Source organism: Megalobrama amblycephala, linkage group LG7, assembly GCF_018812025.1.
Source record: "Megalobrama amblycephala isolate DHTTF-2021 linkage group LG7, ASM1881202v1, whole genome shotgun sequence".
Taxonomy (NCBI): domain Eukaryota; kingdom Metazoa; phylum Chordata; class Actinopteri; order Cypriniformes; family Xenocyprididae; genus Megalobrama; species Megalobrama amblycephala.
This window is the reverse complement of record NC_063050.1, coordinates 14,462,048-14,469,507: the sequence shown is the minus strand read 5'-3', so window position 1 is coordinate 14,469,507 and position 7,460 is coordinate 14,462,048. Positions and strand designations below refer to the sequence as shown.

General features: G+C 35.4%; 1 protein-coding gene across 3 annotated transcripts in view; it reads left to right on the top strand.

The window, feature by feature from the left end:
- Positions 1-7,460, top strand: part of LOC125271747 (NACHT, LRR and PYD domains-containing protein 12-like) — a 1,137,836-nt gene that overhangs the window by 456,351 nt on the left and 674,025 nt on the right. The window lies entirely within an intron of this gene.

Here is a 7,460-nt window from a genome sequence, read left to right as displayed (position 1 = left end):
GAAGTGTTTTCTGTCTTTTGTGTTCTTGATTTGTTTTGACAAACTTAAAAACTGCAGTCAAAATTAGCGTGTTGTGGCTTTTTTTCCCATATTTGTAAGTTTTGAGCTCATCTATATCCATTTATATACACCTAATTTTTTTTAAAATTGAGCTTTTCTCTTCCAGTAAAAAAAACTCTAAACCGTTGATGTCATCTTGTACTCATGGGTGTGTCAGTTTTTCAAAAATGCTCTGGAAAGAGAATGTCCTACTCCTTGATTAAAGGCAGCGGCTATTTGCACTAAAAGGAAATGACATATTTTCTTAGCAATAGATGCTATTTACACTAGGTGAAAATAGCGATAGATTCTATTTACACCATGTAAAAGTATCAGTTCTTTGCAATAAAAGTAAAGATGCTATCTATACTTTATACTGGCTGATACTATTTGCACCTCAGTATTTTTGTATATTAATAGGATGCAATTATATCATAGTGTAAAGACTATATTTATTAACATTATTAAATGGATGCTGCCTTATTGGGAGAATAAAACCCCTCCCTACACCTTCCCCTAACCCTACCCAATAAACACTTTTAATATTATTAAACACTCATTCAGTTTATTTACACAGTTTATAGAACTTTTTTTTTCTTTTCAATTTCATTGAAAATGAACGCGAACTCGCCAAAAGGCGGATTCAAACCGGTGCTGATTGCGTTAAAAGCCAGGTCTGCGAGCCTTAAGGCTGATTTATACTTCTGCGTCGAGTGTACGCCGTAGCAACGGCGTAGGCTGTGCGTAGCACGCGTAGCCTACGACGTAGCCTGACGTGCACCTCTTCAAAAATGTACGCGTCAGTTCTACGCGGACCGCAAGCGCTCTGATTGGTCTGCTAGAACCCCTCCCTCGGGTCAAAAAACTGGCGCGGAGCAACAGAAGAAGAGTGAGCACTTTCAACATCCATAGGAATGAAAAACGCTCTGTTTCAGAGGACACGTGAAGTCAAAATGCAACAAAAGTCATTATCTATTTGCCGCTTCTCTGCCGTTTCTGTTTGTAAGCTTCTCTGACAACATACATGACGAGCTGCTTCTTCTTCGGCTTTTGTTTTGATACTCAACATGACCGCGGACACTGCCTCCTAGTGGTCTGCATGCACGTCGACGCGGACAACGACGCAGAACTATAAATGAAAACAGACGCATAGCCTACGGCGCAGAGGCTCCGGCGTAGGTCCGATGCTGAAGTATAAATCAGCCTTTAGCTGACGTTGATTTCTGCGTGTCTTTTTTTAAAAACTTGAGTGGCCTAACCAGACATTGGTGGGCGAAGCTAGTGTAAATAGCGTTTGCCAACAAGGGACGCTATTTGCACTTAGTGTAAATAGACACTCAGTTAATGAAATGCTTTTTTTGATGGTTAGATGTGTGGTGTTCATAATATCCGGTTTATTTTGATAGCTAGTGGCCGGAGCTTGAAAGCTTCAGGAGGCATAACAATGAGGAACTTTTAATGGAAATCATTGGGGTGTTGATCATCAGTTTCAAGACAACCATAAGCTAAAGCGACCCACATCAGAACAGGCTGAAGGTCTGTGCCAAAAACATGTTGGATTTGAGTTCAGGATTTATAAAAAAAAAAATACAAGTCATAATGATTTCAACAAACTCCAGTGATTGAGAAGATCTGCCTTGAAGCCTCCAAACCTCTTCAGGTTGTTAATGCAAATTAGAATCATATTATCATTTGTTGTCATGAGGAATATTTTTTGATTGAACAGTTTTCAGGGTAGAGCAGGAGGCTTCTGTAGAAGTTGTTCAATGTTTGTCTGACTCTCCATCTTTCTGCAAGAAATATGACATGATCTTCAGAGGACTTAAACCATTCAATCAGGCAAACAATCTGTTTTTACAATGTAATAATAGAGATAATTTATAGAAGAAACTTGCCTTTCAAAATAAAGTCCAACCGATTTCTGCATCCCAGGTCTGTTTACGAGCCATCAGATGTGTTAATCACAAACACTTGTATGTGTTTTAGTAGTTTCTGAGATGATGACCCAGCTTTATCTCTCTGTGTGTGTGTGTGTGTGTGTGTGTGTGTGTGTAACAGCTGCAACCATCTCACTGCACTGCATCACTACTAACCCACATGCAGGAAACAGATGAGCAACGACAGGAAGTTTGTGTTTAACGCATCTGATCATTTTTACTTTGCAATCGTCATGCTTTAGCTGTACACTTTGATGGTGAGATGACTAACAGAAGATATTCAACTCAGTATGTACGTTTCTGTGTGTAAATCCTGTGTGGATGTCATCAATAGGTTTAAACTTACATTTACATCAAATTGAGGATAAAATGTAGAAGAAACTCGAGCGAGAAATAGGCACATGCCACAGACTCCTGGTGGCCTTTTCAGAGGGTCTGATCTTTTACCTCCTGTAAAGTGTTTTGCGAGCAGACCTGAGCTGAACTTGCGTATGTGTGTGTGTGTGCAGTAAGAGTAGGTGAGATGTTAAAGTGTGTGTGCGGTGTGACTGTAGGCGTTATTAAAGTGAAACCCTGGAGAGTTGGAACTATAACCAAAAAGAGGAAGAAACTCTGATCGCATACAAGAGAAACACCAGAGCCATGATAAACAGTAGTGTGTGTGTGTATGTGTGTACTATAAATATCATACACAAAACACTTGTTTAAACTATTTAAAAGAAATAGTTAACCCAAAAATTAACATTTACTTTATATCTTTAACTGACCATTTATGTCTGAGCATCTAGGACACCAAATGAGCCAAGATGACCACTGCATATTTTTATTTAATAGACTTGTACCAAGATCACCATTTTGATCACTTTCTCTGGTCCCTGTGCTCTGAAAATGAACAAAAATATAGGTAAACGTTTAACCTTCTAGTGCTGTTTGGTCATTTTTGACAGAATTTTTAATTTTTTTTCTTAAAGCTGCTGAACAAAACTTTTTTTGTTCAAAATGTACAAAAATGATATAATGAGAATGTACAACATGAATCCATTTTCCAAACCGTGTTTTTGTCTTACCCTGAATCATTATGGTACACTTATAATAAGTGTTTATATTCTGACTATTTCAGACCGGACTGTAGGACTCGCCGCAGAGCATCACAGTAACTGCGTGACTCGCCATAGACATACATGGAGAAAAGTAGCTCCGGCTACAATGTTCTTCCGCAAAACTTGTGCAGTTCTGTTTATTAACCACTAGAGGGCCAAAAATTGCGGACTGCAGCTTTAAGAATTTTTCACTTCTTCGGAATGGTACGAAACTTGGTAAAATGACTGCAATGGAAACTAATGGAAATAGAATTTCATCTAGTGGAAGCGTTTGGTACTGCGCCCAACAAAATCTTGAAAGCTTTGAGATATCAACCTCAAATTTGGAACACAACTTGTTTCAGTTTATGGCTTTGATTCTCTCAGTTTCAGAGTAAAACATGTTTTGGAAATGCATATTATATATTATATATATAAAAGTATTTTTATACATTTTTTCTCTGCAATAATCTGCCAAGTGTCTTTAAAAGAGAGACCAAGTCTGTGCTGCAAAGCATTCAAGCATTTACGACAGTTTATTAGTTTTAGATATTTCATTTTCAGGTCTATCAAAAAGTGATTAACAGGTAATAAATGGATCATAACTATTCCATAAATATAATTTAGTACCATAAATCCCCTAAAAAGTATTCATTTCGATGAAATAAACAATTTCTGACATTTTTGAGCAGCACCAGAGGGTTAATAGCGAAATAAAGAAATATTTAAATTATTACTTTGAGGAACTTATGTAGTGGATAGCAGACAAAACTTTGAGGAATAAATGAGGGGATTTAGTTCAGGGGAGTCCTATTTATTTTAAACGAATCTGTTTGATTCTAAGAACCGGTTCAACAAACCGGAATCAGGGTGAATCACTCAGATGTGTTCCAACATGGGTGTAATATACTATTCCAACGTATTACTTCCATAATTATTAGTATTAATCATTCAAATTCACAATATTGATCTAACATCACAGTTTAGCCGCTACAAAGTCAATCTCTATGCATTTATGCGTCCGTCTTTGCATTGTATTGTTAGAAACTTAAATTATTATTAATTAAAAACTGATTAGGTTAGACCCGTACATTGCTGGCTTACAACAGGAGTGAGGAGAGTTTTCCCGAGTTTCCCGCTCGGACACAGTTCGTCTTCAGTGAGAGGGAGTCCAGTAAATGTCCTTTAAAAATGGAAGTGGTAGAGAGATGAAGAAAACAGAAAGATGAAGATAAAAAGGTGAGAGAAGACGACTGGAAAAAAAGGTACCGCAAACGAGATACTGCGATTAGCAGAGGAAACCGTTTTTGTTTATCTAAAACACAACGAACCCACTGAGAAAATACATCCTTTATGCTTCGAAGAGTTGTAGAAACTGAGGGATCATCAGATGGTTTCATTTCTCACCCGTCATGATGAAAGCAGCCTGTGTGTCTCTAGCGGCCGACAGAAGAACTGCGACCGGCAGAGAGACCGTGAAGTTGCACCATCTCAGAATCAGAGACTTCTGTCTAAAATACTCCGTTTATTTGTGTTTATAAGTGTGTGACGGTGAGCACAGTAACTGAGAAAATGGACATACATAAGATGAGGGTGATAAGAACAATTTATATACATTAACAAGAAACAAAATTGACTTAAAATCATAATACATGCCTCAGACGAAAATATAAGGTAATCAGTTACATTGTATTGCTTTACGTTTTAAGAATATATAATTGCATGTTATTATTAATACATATAGCTAGATTCCTGTACTCGTGTTAAAGGATTAGTTCTCTTTCAAATTAAAATTTCCTGATAATTTACTCACCCCCATGTCATCCAAGATGTTCATTTCTTTCTTTCTTCAGTCAAAAAGAAATTAAGGTTTTTAATGAAAACATTCCAGTATTTTTCTCCATATAGTGGACTTCAATGGAGCCCAAATGGCTGAAAGTCAAAATTACAGTTTCAGTGCAGCTTCAAAGCTTTCTACACGATCCCAGATGAGGAATAAGGGTCTTATCTAGAGAAACCATCACTCAATTTCTAAAAAAAAAATAAAATAAAAATTATATACAGTACAGTCCAAAAGTTTGGAACCACTAAGATTTTTAATGTTTTTAAAAGAAGTTTTGTCTGCTCACCAAGGCTACATTTATTTAATTAAAAATACAGTAAAAACAGAGTAATATTGTGAAATATTATTACAATTTAAAATAACTGTTTTCTATTTGAATATATTTGACAAAGTAATTTATTCCTGTGATGCAAAGCTGAATTTTCAGCATCATTACTCCAGTCTTCAGTGTCACATGATCCTTCAGAAATCATTCTAATATGCTGATCTGCTGCTCAAGAAACATTTAATGTGTACAATTGTACAAAATATTTGTGTACAATATTTTTTTTCAGGATTATTTGATGAATAGAAAGTTCAAAAGAACAGTGTTTATCTGAAATCTAATCTTTTGTAACATTATAAATGTCTTTACTGCCACTTTTGATTGATTTAATGCATCCTTGCTGAATAAAAGTATTCATTTCTTTAATTTCTTTTCAAAAAAATAAAAATAAAAATTCTTACTGACCCCAAACTTTTGAACGGTAGTGTATAATGCTACAGAAGCTTTGTATTTCAGATAAATGCTGTTCTTTTGAACTTTCTATTCATCAAGGAATCCTGAAAAAAAAAGTACACAACTGTTTTCAACATTGAAAATAATCATAAATGTTTATTGAGCAGCAAATCAGCATATTAGAATGATTTCTGAAGGATCATGTGACACTGAAGACTGGAGTAATGATGCTGAAAATTCAGCTTTGCATCACAGGAATAAATTACTTTGTCAAATATATTCAAATAGAAAACAGTTATTTTAAATTGTAATAATATTTCACAATATTACTCTGTTTTTACTGTATTTTTAATTAAATAAATGTAGCCTTGGTGAGCAGACAAAACTTCTTTTAAAAACATTAAAAATCTTAGTGGTTCCAAACTTTTGGACTGTACTGTATATAATTTTTATTTTATTTTTTTTTTAGAAATTGAGTGATGGTTTCTCTAGATAAGACCCTTATTCCTCATCTGGGATCGTGTAGAAAGCTTTGAAGCTGCACTGAAACTGTAATTTTGACTTTCAGCCATTTGGGCTCCATTGAAGTCCACTATATGGAGAAAAATCCTGGAATGTTTTCATCAAAAACCTTAATTTCTTTTCGACTGAAGAAAGGAAGACATGAACATCTTGGATGACATGAGGGTGAGTAAATTATCAGGAAATTTTAATTTGAAAGTGAACTAATCCTTTAATGCACTGTTAAAGCCAGTATTTCACTTTTAAAATTAATGTAAAGATTGAGGTCAAAAACAGTTGGTTAATGTTAATATTAATGAGATGATAATGGCAGCCTGGTGAACTATAATGTCTGTAAATACACTGAGTGATATAATAAACCATCAGTATCACACAAAAATGTTAAACAAGCAAGAAATAAATATTCTTTTTGGGTAGGAGGAGCTCATTCCTTAAAAAAATAAAAACAGCCATTAGCCACTGTGCTTATTCTAGAGAGCATCTGATTGGATGAAAATTGGAGGATGTCATTGATATTTTTGACCTGTTTCCTGGAAGAAAAAGATTTTAATTGTAGCCACATCTGCTAATAGTGTTGTAGTGTGAAGATCTCCGACTGAACCTTCTCGTCTTGTTTCTTCTTATCATCCTTCCAACACAACTTACTTATTTTCTGATGGTCCTACATCATAACTTTCTTCAGGGGTTTGAACCAAAGACGCGTCACTCGTATTGTTTTGAACGGGAGAAAGTGCAACGCGCAATATGTCGGAATATGTCCCTTCTTCTAAATAAGAGCAAAGAATATACACTAACAAGAAGCGACACTCAATAGAACATTCCACTGCAACACCGGCGCCCAGCAGCCGCCCTGCGTTTCCGCCATTTTGGGGTGAAAGCGAGTCGGCAGTCCACTAGTTTCTATGGCAATATCAGCTGCTTTGTTAAAACAAAACGTACATTAAAGCTGAAATCCAACCTGAATGATGACAACACAGAATAAAATACCATCACTAGTGATCATCAAATCCTTTTTAAAGTTTATTTTACACACTTTGTGTTTAAATCTTCCACTTTTTTCACAAAACATTTGCTCTCTAGAAAGCCAGTCAGTTTGGGTTCAAATTCTTTAAAAGGCTTATAAACACTGAATTATTACCAACATATGAAATTAAATTATAAGGGCATGCATCAGAAAAATTGGGATTGTTGGACAATAAACATGAATATAACAGCTTGATTTTGCAGTGTTGTCTAATGTCCGTTAAAGCAAAAGTGTCCAAAAGTGTGAATTATGCGATAACAGCAATGCATCATGTATTATAAGATCGTTATGTTTGTAG